General features: G+C 30.4%; 1 protein-coding gene across 1 annotated transcript in view; it reads right to left on the bottom strand.

The window, feature by feature from the left end:
• The window catches only part of LOC143044490 (zinc finger ZZ-type and EF-hand domain-containing protein 1-like), a 115,303-nt gene that overhangs the window by 82,806 nt on the left and 15,118 nt on the right, over window positions 1-17,379 (bottom strand). The window lies entirely within an intron of this gene.

The raw sequence follows: 17,379 nt of genomic DNA, 5'->3' as shown, positions 1-17,379 counted from the left end.
ATTGACCAATGAACCATGAAAATGAGGTCAAGGTAAGATGAACCATGCCAGACAGACATGTACAGCTAACAATTATTCCATACAACAAATTCAGTTGACCTATCATGCCTATTGCTTATCATTTAAAAAAAAACAGACCAAAACACAAAACCTAACACTGAGCAATGAACTGTGAAAATGAGGTCAAGGTAAAAAAAAAATCTGTGGGACTGACATATAGCTATATAGATCATAAAATATTTCCATACACCAAATATAGTTGACCTATTGCATATAGTACATGTACATATATTAGAAAAAAAGACCAAAACTCAAAAACTAAACTTTGACCACTGAACCATGAAAATGAGGTCAAACTCAAAGGACACCTGCAAGCTAGACATGTACACCTTACAATCATTCCATACACCAAATATAGTAGACCTATTTCATACAGTATAAGAAAATCAAAACAACACACAAAAACTTAACTATAACCACTGAACCATGAAAATGAGGTCAAGGTCAGATGACACCAACCAGTTGGACATGTACGCTTACAGTCCTTCCATACACCGAATATAATAGACCTATTGCTTATAGTATTTGAGATATGGACTTGACCACAAAAACTTAACCTTGTTCACTGATCCATGAAATGAGGTCGAGGTCAAGTGAAAACTGTCTGACGGGCATGAGGATCTTGCAAGGTAGGCACATACCAAATATAGTTATCCAATTACTTATAATAAGAGAGAATTTAACATAACAAAAAAATTTTTTTTTTTTTTTTCAAGTAGTCTCTGAACCATGAAAATGAGGTCAAGGACATGGGACATGTGACTGACAGAAACATCGTAACATGAGACATCAATATACAAAATATGAAGCATCAAGGTCTTCTACCGTCTAAAATATAAAGCTTTTCAGAAGTTAGTTAACACCGCTGCCGCCAGATCACTATCCCTATTTCGAGCTTTCTGCAACAAAAGTCACAGGCTCGACAAAAACTACACAGTTTAACAGAGTTTTTGATACGTTCTTAAAAAGCACCCATCATTTTTTTCTTTGGACACATTCTAGAAATGATACCATTAACAGCATTTTTAATGCTAAATCATGCACGAGTTTTACTTGTTAATACTATTCCCAGGAAAATACCTTATAATGTGGACATGGTGGATTCATTTATTTTTGTGGATTGAGGAAAATTTTCATTTTTGAGGATATTTGATTTCATTGCCAAAGTCTGCATACATTTCTATATAACATTTATAATTGGTTGGACATTGAAATTTATGGTTCCCAGGTAACCACAAAATACATGAAAATTAGTATTTAACGAATAATAATGAACCATTAGTGAAAGCTAAAGATATTTTTATGGTACAAAAAGGGACAAAATGTATATAGTATTTCATCAAATCTGTCTGAATTAATGCAAGAAAGATTTAAATGAGACTTTAAAGTTTGGAAAATACATGTATAATTGACATCGTTTTAGGACATGTAGCTAGCTATAGGTTGGAAGAAATAAAGCCAATGAAAATTACTGAATACTGTCTGAAATCTAGTTACGCTGAAAATAATTAATTAGATGTTCTGTATGTAACCTCTAATATCATAATTTGTTCCAAAAAGGTGTGATTGCATATATGTCATCATGATAAAATTAATGAAAAAGAAAGAATATTTTATTCTAGCTTATTAAATGTCAACATTTAAAACTTCAAAAGAGATTTTCAAAATAAATTTACTGTAAGACCTATTTCACACAGTTGCATGTATATAGCTATTAACTATTACAAAATGTATTATTTTACTTCTTGTATTTAATGTATTGATATTTGAAATTTTTTGATAATTACCTTTCAGATGAATTATAAACATTAATTTTATCATCAATGCATATGATATTAATGAGTTAATAAGTTAAAACAACCCTGCAAGATTACTATATGAAGAAACAATGTTTAGACAATCATGTGATTTTTTTTAAAATGAGAACTACTTCATCATGTTAATTAAGGAATGACTGTAATATTTTTTCTGTCTATGAAGAAATAACATAAAAAATTTGGTGCACACTGAATAACGTGCATAGCGGGTTAGGCCACGGTTTTTTAATTTGTTGGTTTACGGATTTTTCTCATAAAAAAGTCGGGTCGGTCGGTCGGAAAAAAAAAGAAAAAAAAATATCTTTCAAAACAGAAAACTATGCAAAATAAATACATATTTCACCTTACTTAACAAAATGTTTGTCTTATTTGCTGTTTTGTAATCATTTCTTAACATTTCGTTCGATGAAATATTATTGATCAGTGATCATGAACATCGCAGGACATCGTTTAATAACTTCCTGTAAAAAAGAGGGGTTGCACGGACAAAGACGAAATTAAATCGTCATTTCACAAACAAGAAAAACAGATTCCCGTAGCTCTCAATCAATTCCAGAAAACTTGGTAAATAATGATCTTCACTTACAAAAACTGATAAAGAAAAAAAAATGTAAAAACGTCGTACAAAAATAAGTTTCAACACACGTGTCGAAAAACGTAATAGACTCGTCCACTGGAAAAACGACAATATCGGGTTAATCAGTTGTCATGCAATCCGGTTTTTATCCCAATGATTGATAATATGAAACAAGAAAATTTCAAATGATTTGTTAATATTCAGTACTTTAATTGATGTTATTCCACCTGTCAACATTTGGACAAGTCTATTTCTCTGAGATGATGCATCTTACGGACTGATGACAAATAAGGGAAACGAACTTATTTTTGTAATAGGTTTTCAACACAGGTTTCGTTCCGCAAAATTATTTGCGCAAAAGACATTTCAAGGTTAGACTGGTTCGCCTGTCTAGATCAATGTGCATATTACATATTTCATATATCAAGACAGGTAGGGTATAACGCCATCTTTTTATTTGAAATCGAGGTTGTTCTAAATTTAAAAATATTGACGTCATCAAAATAGGAAAGCCGGTGTTTTCTCCCGGCATGCATTTGTAAATGACAACAATAAACAATATGGCAGCAGACGATGCGAAAGATTTTAAAGAAAAACTTAAGAATGTCTTGATACATAAAATTGCCTTAACTAAAATCAACTGTACGCGAAATGTTAATTTAACCTACTTGAAACCTTTGCAATTGCAAAGTATTCAAGGTGCAATGAAAAGTGATGCGTTGATCATGCTACCAACTGGCTATGGGAAATCATTAATTTTTGAAATGCTTGGAAAAATGAATAACACCAAATGCATAATAATCAGCCCCTTAAATGCCATTATTGAAGAGCAGACAAGAAAGCTGGGTAGAAAGGCTGTTAACGTTAATTCAGCGCTAATAAATAGTCTTGAAGGTATTTGTAATATTCATTCATTCCATTCTTGACTGCAGTGTCAGTGAGACACTTTTTAATTTTAGGGAAACTCAAGTATAAAACTGATATAACAGAGACACCAAAAATATTCATACAGATATATGTTTGATTTTATTGTTATAGATACCAATATATATAAATAAATGATATTATATTTTTATGTGTATATATATTTGTTCTTCTTAGAAAAGTAACTTGCAACAACAAAAAATATGTTGTGTAAGGGAACAACCATTTCATATTCAGGATGGGGGGGGGGGTGAAATAAATAACTAAAAAAGAAGATGTGGTATGATTGCCAATGAGTCTTGAGACAACTATCCAAAAGAGACCAAAATGACACAGACATTTTAGGGACTGTGCAATATTTATCTGAGGGTGGGGCCGGTGTACAGCAAATATTAAAAAAAAAAAAACTGTATGCCCCGCCAATATTTATTATAAAAAAAGTTCTTGCCCCGCTTCAATTAATGAAAAAAAAAGTCCTTGCCCCGCTGGAAAAAAATGAAACACATATATGGAAACATGATATTTTTTAACTAAAATGCACAACATTCAATAATACATGCACTACAAACTCCTCAGAGTCTGAATTGACCAGTTTTTGTGCTCGACCAGTAAAATCGAGCACACATTTTACTCGACTAGTCTCGACATTGTCTCGACTGTACTAACTACTTAAGTGTACTCGACTAGGTCTCGACTTTACTTAATTAGTCTGATTCAGTACTTGATGATCTTTGTATAGTCTGAAATGGTCTTGACCAAGGCTCGACCTGTCTCGACCTGTCTTGACTAGTCTCGACCTGTCTCGACTCAGTCTCAACCAGTCTCGACCTGTCTCGACTAGTCTTGACCTTCAAATTTAGTTTTGACTGGTGTAAATCAGCCCATCTAACTAAATTAAATATTGATCTTAAAAATTCAAGCTTATTAGGTAGTTTGATTTATTGCTGTGAAATGAAAGAATTTAATTTTACAATATGTAAAAAAAAAATTATTATATAAAAATTCAGATAGGCATCTTTAATTTTTTTTATAACTTTTTCAAATCAACTTGGATTTTCATCAAACTATGCAGATATCTTAGATATATATCAAGCTTACTGAATCCCATTTCATTTAGTTTTTTGTTGTATTGCTGTAAAATTTAAGAATTAAAGTAATTTTTGTAAAAAAAGCTAGGATTTGCAATTCGGACAAAATAGAGATAGTACACTTTAATTTTTTAAATAACTTTTTCAAATCAACTTGGATATTCATCAAACTATGCAGCTATATTACATATATATCAAGCTTACTGAATCCCATTTCATTTAGTTTTTTGTTGTATTGCTTTAAAATTTAAGAATTAAAGTAATCTTGGTATAAAAAGCTAGGATTTGCAATTCGAACAAAATAGAGATAGTACACTTTAATTTTTTTAATAACATTTTCAAATCAATTTGGATTTGCATCAAACTATGCAGCTATCTTACATATATATCAAGCTTACTGAATCCCATTTCATTTAGTTTTTTGTTGCATTGCTGTAAAATTTATGAATTAAAGTAATCTTGGTAAAAAAAGCTAGGATTTGCAATTCGGACAAAATAGAGATAGTACACTTTAATTTTTTTAATAACTTTTTCAAATCAACTTGGATTTTCATCAAACTATGCAGCTATCTTAAATGTATACTAAGCTTACTAAATCCCAGGTCATTTTGTTTTTTGTTGTATTGCTGTCAAATTTAAGAATTAAATTAATCTAGGTCAAAAAAGCTAGAATTTGCAGTTCGAACAAAATAGAGATAGTACACTTTAATTTTTTTTATAACTTTTTAAATTCAACTTGGATTTTATTGAAACTATATAGCTACCTTGGTGATGTATTCTTCTTACTGAATCCCAGGTTGTTATAAAGTTTGTTGTATTGCTGTCAAATTTAAGAATTAATTTAAAGGGATAATTCGCGATTTTTCACTTTTCATCTTATTATGTTCATAATACCATAAAAAACATATTCACCAAGTTTTATTTCGATATGAAAAGTAATAAAGGAGAAAATTGGGAATTATTAATTCTATTTTATCAAACTTCCTGACTTATGTGACGTAGTTTAAGTCTTTGAGCATGCCGGGAGTGAAATTAATCTCATTTAAGTCTTGTTCGTTAACCATCTAATAACGCTATTTAAAGCGCATCGACGACTTTTGGTGTAGCTATTAACCAACGAAAAGTAAGTGATAGCCATGCAACTTTTTAAATTAGATTGTAGGATTCATGTGTGGATTTTTTATACGAATTCTAGTAATTAAAGTAAATAATACAATAGAACATTTTTATGATTTGTTTTCTTCAAATACTTTAAACAAACATATGAAACTGACACGATCGATAGTGTATTAAAAAATACATGTTTGTATTCTGAACTTTTTGCTTCATTCCAGAAAACATTTTCACTTGCTTGTACTGTGGAAATTAAATGTGTATTAATTTGTGACACTTAGTGAATTTTGAACGCGTAGTTAAACTCAAGGTAATTAAAAGATTAGCATTATGTAATTCTAATCTTTTGATCTTCATTCAGTGACACCTAGGCGTCACGGTTCAGCATTTCAGGTGTGAACAACATATCGTATGAATGATATACGGGAGTTAGTTATAATTATAGACACAGAAGTGTAAGAAAAAGAATTAAAATGAATTTACGGGAGAAATAAGGTCGCACAATAACTGGATATCTGTTGTATATTTTTATATATTTTGCATAAGCTCACTTTTAAATGAATTATGACTTCTGGTTAGTTTTGTAACGATAAAATACTGAATTATTTTAATTGAATAAATTTATAAATAAAAATAGCTTTCTAAACACGAATGTATGAACTAAAAATTGTACCTTTTTAAATTAAAATCGCCAACCTTTAATATTTCAAACAGATTGCAATTATATAATTTAGTCCATCCAAAGCTATCTTTATTCACCTATTTAGGAATTAATGTTCTCATCAAAATATTTTAAATCTCACAAAGCATGCATGAATACTTCAGCTATTTGAAAAGAAAGATGTTTTAAAAAATTGACAGGAAATTTAAGGATCCTCTTGGAATGGAATCGAAAAATTACGAATGGAAATTCTTTTCAAGTGTGAAAAACGTCAACCAAATTTATTCATAATCGGGAGCGTCCTTATATTAAAATAGTCTTCTTCTCACAACGAATAATACTTTAGCTATTTGACCAACGATGTTTTAAAAAAAATGACAACGAATTTAATGTCATCTTAATTTCCCTATTTTTAAATGTAATTATAAGTCTGTTCAACTGGCAAGAATACCCCTAAAGCGGACAAGCAGTTTATTTTTTAAATTGCTGTCATTGAATATCAAGAAAGAAAATAAATCCCGAAATCAATTTGAAACTTTAATACTCAAAAGTTTTCCTAGAAAATATTCACATCCCTTGGGGTTTATTAGTGTACGTCCAGTTGCATATGTTTTACATGAATGTCGGAACAATTGTGATGATGTCGAATTTCTTCCTTTATTGGAGAACGATCTAATTGATATATAAATATGTGATTTTACTATGTTCATAACTTCGATCAGAGACATATATACACATGTGTATATATGTCTCTGCTTCGATGAACCGAAGCAAGTTATTATATCGACCTGTATTTAAATCAAATTGGTCTTCTTCTTCTTCTTCTTTTGGTATACAATAGTCTATCGAATTCGATGATTACATACTGTTGGCATTCGTGGACTAGTCTATTTACAAAACTGTTACCCCAATTTACACAAAATGTATGTTTCTTTCTTATGTTCAATGTATACATGTATATATTTTAAATTGCGATATAGCTCCGTAACTTTCTATCCAGGCGTACAGTCTTCACGACGAGTGGCAGCCCAGGCAGCCCAGGCTGGTGAAATTACTCTCTGGCCTGTAAAAATCATACCTACAGGCCAACAGAATCTAACTAAAAATTTTCAAAAATTGAGCTGCGGGCCTGTAGATTTAGCAGTTCAGCGTGAAGACTGGGCGTAGAAATGAATCGTCGACAAGTGCGTACATTTTTTTTAAATCAATATTTCTGGGTATGTTCCAATCTGTCTTTTACTGACAACGAGTATATATTACATTTTCCCAAATTAAACCTTGAAAAAAAAATGTAAATAGATTTTTATTTTATCAAATCTTTTTTTTTTTTTTGGTATTATTTATATTTTTATAAATAATATTCTTTACACCAGTAATGTTATTTATAAACAAGCGTATGAGTTCAGTAATGACTAGTATATTATATCACTTTCGGACACGCAAGACAGGATGTATATTATACACCTGATAGTTCAAAATGGAGAGTTATAAGTTATCGGCCGTGTACACTGATCAATACCTACAGAAGTGAAACGATGCATGAACTTGCAAGCCCGACAGGAAATCGCTTGAATACCTGGACGTGTCACCTCACACCCCTCACAATACCTTTGGGAGTAATACCTTTAGTCATCCTGGTGATCAGATGAGGGAAGATCCGAATTTATTTGAATAAAATTTATTACTTTAAAGAATTATAAACGAATTAGATTTACGGAAACATTTTTCACGGAACACTTATTTATGATTTAAACTTTGACTTTTTAACTAATTCCAATATTAACAGTTTAAAAATAACAGACTATGGTTATTTAAAACAAATAAGAACATTTTCCGTATCAAGTTAGTTTGTCAGATAAAACAACCGTACGATTGACAAGATATCGACACGCAATTACGACTACATCGGTTACTGTAGTTTTGGTCCTTTGTGGTTTATAGACATATCGTGATTTTTATTTGGGGAAGACGACAAAATGGCGGGATGCAGAGAATTGATACTCTAAATTTAAAATCGATGGTGATCTCTTATCTAGGGGAATAAAACTTTAATATCTATAAATTTGAGCTTTTCTATATAAAATGGACATAATATCAATTTTTGATTTTTTTGCGAAGTTTCCCTTTAATCTAGGTAAAAAAAGCTAGGATTTGCAGTTTTGACAAAATAGAGATGGTACACTTTAATTTCTTTCATAACTTTTTCAAATCAACTTAGATTTTCATCAAACTCTACAAATATCTTTGCAATATATTGATCTTACTGAATCATAGGTTGTTATTTTGTTTGGTGTATTTCTGTCAAATTTAAGAATTTAATTAACCTAGGTCAAAAAGCTACGATATTAGAAATATATCTTTTCTCATAATTTGGGAAAAAGTATACATAAAATATTAATATAATTCCTTTAATGTTTTATTCCTTTTGATATACACTATATAAATATATCAAAAAGGGATGAAACATTAGAAATTATTAAAATAGTTCTTCTGATTTGTGGTGATTTATAAAGCAATACCTTCTGCTTGGGGCAAACTTATTAAAAAGATCACATCTACCAGAGAGTTTTAAATTCTAAATAACATTTATTCAAAGTTGCAACATCCTGTTAAATCTAAATCGCAGGGCTTTTAATTCACTAGATAAGTAATACACGAGTTTAAGAAAAGTAGGGCTTTCTTTTTACCTGTAAAACTCACGTGTACTGATGTAATTAAATCATGTATAGTGTCATGTCATTAAATTTGACAAAAATATATTTTAAAACTTCATAACAACCTGGGATTTAGTAAGATCACCAAGGTAGCTATATAGTTTTAATAAAATCCAAGTTGATTTGACAAAGTTATTAAAAAGCTTAAAGTGTACTATCCCTATTTTGTTCGAACTGCAAATTCTAGCTTTTTTGACCTAGATTAATTTAATTCTTAAATTTTACAGCAATACAACAAAAAACTAAATGAAATGGGATTCAGTAAGCTTGATATAAATGTAAGATAGCTGCATAGTTTGATGCAAATCCAAGTTGATTTGAAAAAGTTATAAAAAAAATTAAAGTGTGCTATCTCTATTTTGTCCGAATTGCAAATCCTAGCTTTTTATACCAAGATTACTTTAATTCTTAAATTTTACAGCAATACAACAAAAAACTAAATGAAATGGGATTCAGTAAGCTTGATATATATGCAAGATAGCTGCATAGTTTGATGCAAATCCAAGTTGATTTGAAAAAGTTATTAAAAAAATTAAAATGTACTATCTGAATTTTTATATAATAATTTTTTTTTTTACATATTGTAAAATTAAATTCTTTCATTTCACAGCAATAAATCAAACTACCTAATAAGCTTGAATTTTTTAAGATCAATATTTAATTAAGTTAGATGGGCTGATTTACACCAGTCAAAACTAAATTTGAAGGTCAAGACTAGTCGAGACAGGTCGAAACTGGTTGAGACTGAGTCGAGACAGGTCGAGACTAGTCAAGACAGGTCGAGACAGGTCGAGCCTTGGTCAAGACCATTTCAGACTACACAAAGATCATCAAGTACTGAATCAGACTAATTAAGTAAAGTCGAGACCTAGTCGAGTACACTTAAGTACAGTTAAGTACAGTCGAGACTAGTCGAGTAAAATGTGTGCTCGATTTTACTGGTCGAGCACAAAAACTGGTCAATGCAGACTCTGAGGAGTTTGTAGTGATGTATATCAGAGTTGATATTTCAACTCAAATGCATTTAATTCAATATTATAAAGATTTTATTTTTGAAGGAAGTCAACTTAGGAGCGCTGTGATTGAATGTAAGGGTACAATATATTTTTTTGTATTTATCTATGAATAATTGCAGTGTGTATATTTACAAAATAAATTTGATAACCTATTGAAATATTTTCTAGACAATTATTTGAAAAGACTTCCAAAATTTCATAAATTTGGTGTAAAATGATAGTGGGCATCAGACTTCAGTTATTTTATACTATTTTGAAGCTTTTTATAAACTGTACATTTGATTTTTATCACAAAGAATAAAAATTATTCACTGAGAACAATACTGTGTTGAGAAAAGTGCTGATTCATCATAATAAGTCAAATTGATGGGTACTGATATAAAACTTTATTCTGGGAGTTCAATATTAACTATATTGTATAAAATGCACCAAACTATAGTTCTTTTGTATTTCTTTTCACCTTTCGCAATAAATAGTTCAATTGGAAACACCAGAATTCAAGACGCGACAGTCACAAATGTTTTTAACTGAGATATTTGCCTTCTTTGCTGTGTAATTCCCTAATGTATCACTTGGGTATTTCTCTAGCTATTAAAATTGGAAATGTTCTGGTTAAGTTTGTACTGTTTATGGAGTAAGGCAATATTTAATCATACTAGAAGCATTTTCAGCGTTAAAATTGTCCATCTAAGAAAAAAAGAGGCCCACTTGAGGCCAAATTTAGATAGAATTTATATTCTCCTGTGTAAAGAATTTGTTCACATTCTTGGCAATTCATGCAGAAAATATTTCAATAGTGCTTGATTTTGTAGTTTATATCTTTAATTATATCAGGCATACATAATTTTTCATTTTCTACTGTTTGCAAGGACTTTTGTTGGAAATTAATACTCCCAAGGGACATAATTCAGCTTTTTCATAGATTAAGTTGTAATTCTTTTAATGTTTAAGAATTTAATTTTGTCATGTTAAAGATTTATTTAAAATACAATTGAAGTTGTTTTATGTTTAAGCATTTATTACCATATGTTATGTCATATGTTTAATTTTCAAAACATTGTTTATAGTTTTCCAGAATTTTGATCAGAATTTCATTTTTTTTTTATAAATGATTATTAAAAGCATAAACACACAAAAATATATTGAAGCACTGTATTAGGTTATTTTGTTTTAGATTCAATTGTTCTTTTTCTATCAAGTTACTTTTTTCCACAGAAATCACAAATAGTTTTAATCTGTTATACTCTGATTTAATTTTTTTATGCACACACGAAGGGTTTTTAAAAAAGTGTGCGCCCCGCCAAAGGTTTGTTACAAAAAACTTTGCGCCCCGCTCATTAATTGCATGAAAAAAGTATGTGCCCCGTCCATGTTTGCACCGGTCCCACCCTCAGATAAATATTGCACAGTCCCTTAAAACAACTATAGGTCACCATACAGCCTTCAACAATGAGCAAAGCCCATACTGCATAGTCACCTATAAGAGGCCCCTATATGACAATGTAAAACTATTCAAAACAAGAAAACTAACGGCCTTACATGTATTTGTATAAAAAAATGAACGAAAATCTAATATGTAACACAAACAAACGACAACCACTGAACTACAGGCTCCTGACTTGGGACAGGCAAATACATATATTATGTGTTGAGTTAAACATGTTGGCAGAATCCCCCTCCCCTAACCTGGGGCTGCCTTGATAATCACAAAAATAAATGGTTTGTTCTGTGGTAATTTGTAAAAACTAATCTGACTTGCAATGTTTTACTATTGAAAATAAATAACTCAGCAGGTCTTTTAAGTCATTTTATAAATGCTATTCATAGTTTGATACTTTGAGAGGGCACCAGATTATTTATAATATTCATCTTTTTTCAACAACAAAATCTACAAAAAATTCCCATATCTTTTATTTTAAAAAAGAATAAATATTAATTAGATACAATTGAAATGTCTGCAATGAAAGGGGGGTGGGTAGGTGGGGGTAGGTGGGGTTGTTATCCCCAAATCCTGGACTTAAAAAACATGAAATCCTGAAGTCCCAAATCAAAACAAATCATAATCATGAAATTTTGAAAAAAGAATTCCCTTATCCTGAAAGGGTCAATCCCATAATCATGAGCTTACAAACACTAAACACCTGATCCTGGATTCTTGATAAAGGTTGTATCCCCCTCTATATTGTCTCAGGAACATTTTTATCAGAGGGCAAGTTAACAACATATTATAAACATTAATAAATGATTGAAGTTGGGTGGTGCCCAATGATACCCCTGCCATTATGGCAGATAATACAGATTCTTGATATAATCTGGGGGACCAGGAACCATTGAAAAAAAAAGAAAAACGCAGTGGCCACATGCTGAACTATGTGAATTACATTTTTGCTTTATCTTAAATATTTTTCTTCAGATGTTGTCCCTAGTTGTAGTTGCCTCATGTCAGAAATTTCAAAACCAAAAGCTTGTCTTCATATATTAAATTAATTGTTTCACTGTGAGCGTCTTGCAAGAAGCAAGTTTTGTTGTTGGATAAAGCCCCCCCTTTTTTTTGGGGGGGGGGGGGGGGGGGGGTCTAATTTTTAGTTTTCAATGTTACATTGTAAGTGTTTTATTATTCATTAATTTAATTGCACTGTTGTATTTTCTTTAGTGTTGCATACCTTTCAGTTTTATATTATACAGATAATATAGAATTACAACTTTTCAACTACTAAAAGTTGTATCCAAGTTTATATAGGAGCTATAATAAGTTCAAGTACTGTTGGATGACACATTTAACCTGGCAACAATGAGTTGGGTGGTGCCCAATGATACCCCTGCCATTATGGCAGATAATACAGATTCTTGATATAATCTGGGGGACCAGGAACCATTGATGTGCTTATTGCTTTATATACTTTCAATTACTTTTTTGTGTGAATTACTTTGGTAGCACTTTGAATTATCCAACAGATAATATAGAATTTAAAAACCAAAAATTGATAAGTTTAATAATATTTCATGTTAAAATATTTGTCTTCAATCATTTATTAAAACAAGATTGCACCTGATGAACTGTCTCTCCTGCTTTTCAAACCAAATGTTTTATGCAATGATATTCATAAATAAAAAATTTAACTACAAGTATTAAACCAAAATTTAATTTTGGATGTAACAAGTCTTATGATTACATGTAGCTGACAGTGTTTTGTCTATCAGCTCATACATGTAGACATAATTTTGAAATGTGACTGTGACGTCATCAACCTTTTCATGATTTACTCAAGTTTAAAATGAAAATTAGAATAAAATTATGGGCAAATAACAATAAAAAATGTGGTGCACACTTTAGTATAACACATATACAGGTTATTCAGTGTGCAGCACCTTTTTTATAACATTTCTTCATAGACCGAAAAAATGTTACAGTCATAAAATTCCCTAAATAAAATAAACCAAAATTTTAATGTCAGATAACCAAGATGGAAACACATGTACACTTCACAATCATTTCATATATAGAATATTGCTTGCAGCTAGTTATAGAAATAGAAACATGAAATGAGACCAATGTCAAATGAACCCTGTGGGCAATACATTACCTAACAATCATGCATCTGTTTCTAAAGAATTAAACTGTTAATAATATTTTTACATTAAATCTGTAAATACATTTTAATCTTATTAATCAAAGTCTAAAAATAAATGGTGATTATGTACCAAAAAGTGTTTAATTTTTATATTTCAGGACCAGAGGCAGCAGATTTCAAGGATGGTAAATTTGAGTACATTTTTGGCCACCCTGAACAAATTCTAAAAAAAGACGTTTGCAATATTTTTAAGCAGAAGAGTTGGGAAAATGTGTCACACATAGTAGTAGACGAGGCTCATTGTGTGGTTCAGTGGGGACACGATTTTCGTCCAGATTTCAGAAACATATCCAAATTACGTGCAATATTGCCACAGGCAAAAATCCTAGCACTTACAGCGACAGCGACACCGAAAATGAGGAAAGAGATACAACAACAACTTTGTATGAAAGACGTGTTTTCCCTTTCAGGTCCAGTTGATAGACCAAACATCAAACTTATAGTTCAAAAACGTTTACCTCTCACCGGAGGTAAGACAACAGCAGAAGGTTCCTATCAAGATGTGCTAAACCCATATATAGAGGAACTTTGTAGTCAGATCTGGAATGTTCCCAAAACTATCGTTTATTCAAAACTTAAATGGTGTGGAGTAGGTTATGACATGGTGTCACAGGCAGCCCGCCTGGAAGACAATACCAATGAAATTCTTTCAGCAGTGTCACAGTTCCATGCACCTTGCACAGATGAGGTAATTAATATTAATAAAGCATTCCTTTTCTAATCTACTAAGAAATCAAACATAGACAAGCAAACTCCAGGCACACTTTCAAAAAAGGAATGGATTCAAATCTGGTATACTGACTCCAAAGGAGTACAAATAATTTTTCTATTTTCATTTTGGTCTGATGTTTTTGTACATATTTTTGTAATAAATAATACTTCCATCCTTAAGGTAGAAGATTTTTCTTTTAATTTCATAATATGGTTTACAAGAAATAAGCATATTTCAGAAACAATTTTTTTAAGAGTTGAAAAATAAACCAATCATTAGATGTGCCAACAAATTATGACAGTGACATCCATTGGTTACTACTTATATTATGAATTTTCATTTTAACTTAATGCGGTCATATACTCATAACGATCATACATTTAGTGCTTTTGACTTTGATTTAATTTTAATATTTGGCCATGGACAGAACCCTTATTCATCTTTGTACATGGATGCAAAAAAAAAAACCAGTTTAACTGTTACAGAACATTAATGTCCATGTCCACTTTATTCAACATATTTCATTAGTATTAAACAATAAACAACATATTGAATGAAACAGTATTTATTTTACATGTATAAAGAGAAATGAAATCATTATAAATCATTTGCATTTAAAATGAATTGTATAATTCTAGATGAAAAAAAATATAGCACAGAACATGGCAGACACACATGGATCCATAAAGTTGCTTTTTGCCACTCAAGCTTATGGTATGGGAACTGATGCCCCAGATGTTGAAAGGGTTTGCCACATTGGACCACCAAGTTCTTTGGAATGCAAGTATTAACTAAAGGCTTTATAACGTATTACAAAGGTTATGAGGGTTTCAAAATTTCATACAATATGATAACAATGAAATAATAATATAATAAAATATAACATAATAAAACACTGAATACATAATTGATATGGGAGACAATCAGTATCATATGTAAGGATTATTCCCCTTTAGACTGTGTCTATTAATACCAACAGAACCATGGTGTTCAGAGCTGCATAAGCAGCCTCAACTGATAAAATATAAGGGTAGTTATCTCCCATTTACATATAGAAACATAAAACTAACTATTTATGTTAACAGGTTATAATATTTAAATTGCAAGAATTGGATCATAAGCACCTTAAAAAGAATTGACTGCGGTCTAATACATATATATATTACACAATTGCATATTTATAAATATAAATATATTTATCTAAATAGAAAAGTTCTGGATTATGCATATACATGTATTAATTAATATTCACAAATTCACAAGGACTTTCATATTTTACAACAAGTGAAAGGCCAATAATTGTAACTATATATATACATAGACGCCTAAATATCCTACACTTCATCCTTTTGTGATATTCCAAATATCATAACACTTTGTGAAAAAAGATGAAAAGTCGTAGGTCACAAGTATTTACAATACAAAAATCCATATTTTCACCTTGAGATCAAAAGCCAATGCTGTATGTTGGTCACATTTTCATATGCTGATACACCAACATGCAAATAAACATGAGACTTTAACAGAAAATGAAAAAAAAACCATTTCACTATGAATATTGAACCCCTAGTTCTTAGAAAAAAATTGCAGTTCTAAGATTTGAAATATGTAATATTGTTTCGTTTTTTTCATGAATGTCAGAACCAGAAATTTGAAAAATGAAAGGAAATGATTTAACAAAAACAATTATTGTTTACTTATTTAGGTTATCTACAAGAAATTGGTAGAGCTGGTAGAGATGGTCGACAAAGCAGTGCATATATGCATTACAATATGAGTGATATTGCCACCAACACCATTGTACAACCAGAAGTGAGAGAATTCTGCCTCCTAAAAACATGCAGAAGAAAGTTTCTAAGCCAGTATTTTGAGACAAAAGTTGATTTAGATTCAATACTTATGCATAACTGCTGTGATGTATGTGAAAAAGAGTGTGAATGTGACCATTGTCTTGTAAGTGAAGTGGAAAAGTGTGATGTCATAGATAATTGTCAATGTGCTGATGAACCAGATTGTACACAATTAAAGGAAATGCTAGAATCTTATTTTAATGCAGAAAATGATCAAATAAACATGTTAAACCAACAACTTGTGACAGGATTGACCCAAACTTTGTGTGACAAAATTGTTTTGAACTACAAAGGCATTAAATGTGAAGAGGACATCCAGGGGTTATTTCCATATGTTCACCTAAAGCAGCATTATTTGAGTAACATTTTACTCATTGTACAAACATTAAATTAAATCTACACAATTTAAAACTGCAAATTAATAGTTGAAAGTTAAAATGGATTGACTGGGCTATTTCAGTGTTAAAACAAATTTTTATAAAAAAAACCACAAGAAAATGGGCCTATCTTGTTATGATTTTCAGAAGTAAACAAACAATTAAGTTGAAGAACACCTTATTTGCTACCTTTCAATTAAAATGTTTGACTGTTAGAAATAAAATGTACCACTAATACTTCATTCAAGGTTGGTCAAAACAATGGGAGATAACTCCAAATTTTCAGATTCAGATTAGATAAGTAATATAACATAAGTATTCTCCATTACACATCATACATGTATGATATCATACAAAACAAAATTTCAATGTTTCACATGTTATACAATTGTAACCCTACTTTTATGTATTGTTTCCTATGTCTAATGTATCTCTGACAAATTTGAATAAATGATTACATGTACCTTCAGTAATATTTAGAAAATGATAAGAAAAATTTTGAAAAAAGTTTAGAAAAATGATTATTTCATGAATCTTTTAAATTTAAGCCATAAGATTGGTAAACAAGGTACCTTTAAACATTTTATATTCATCACAAGATTTTTAGTTGTGTAATTTTACTTTTCATATTTTTGAAAAAGATTGGTTTGAAGATAGTACTGGGAACAAAATTTGAAACAAAAATATTACTAAAAAACACCAGGTTACTGTCCACAGCTCCAGATATGATTATTTGTGGTTGTAAGACAGATTGCTGATTATATTATCTTATAAGAGTTTTTATTGTAAATTTTTTTGTATTAAGTTTAAGTACTTTAACTCTTTATTCAGTGTAGAA

The sequence above is a fragment of the Mytilus galloprovincialis genome, chromosome 9, assembly GCF_965363235.1.
Source record: "Mytilus galloprovincialis chromosome 9, xbMytGall1.hap1.1, whole genome shotgun sequence".
Taxonomy (NCBI): domain Eukaryota; kingdom Metazoa; phylum Mollusca; class Bivalvia; order Mytilida; family Mytilidae; genus Mytilus; species Mytilus galloprovincialis.
The sequence above is the reverse complement of the archived record's forward strand: the minus strand, read 5'-3'. Positions and strand labels throughout refer to the sequence as shown.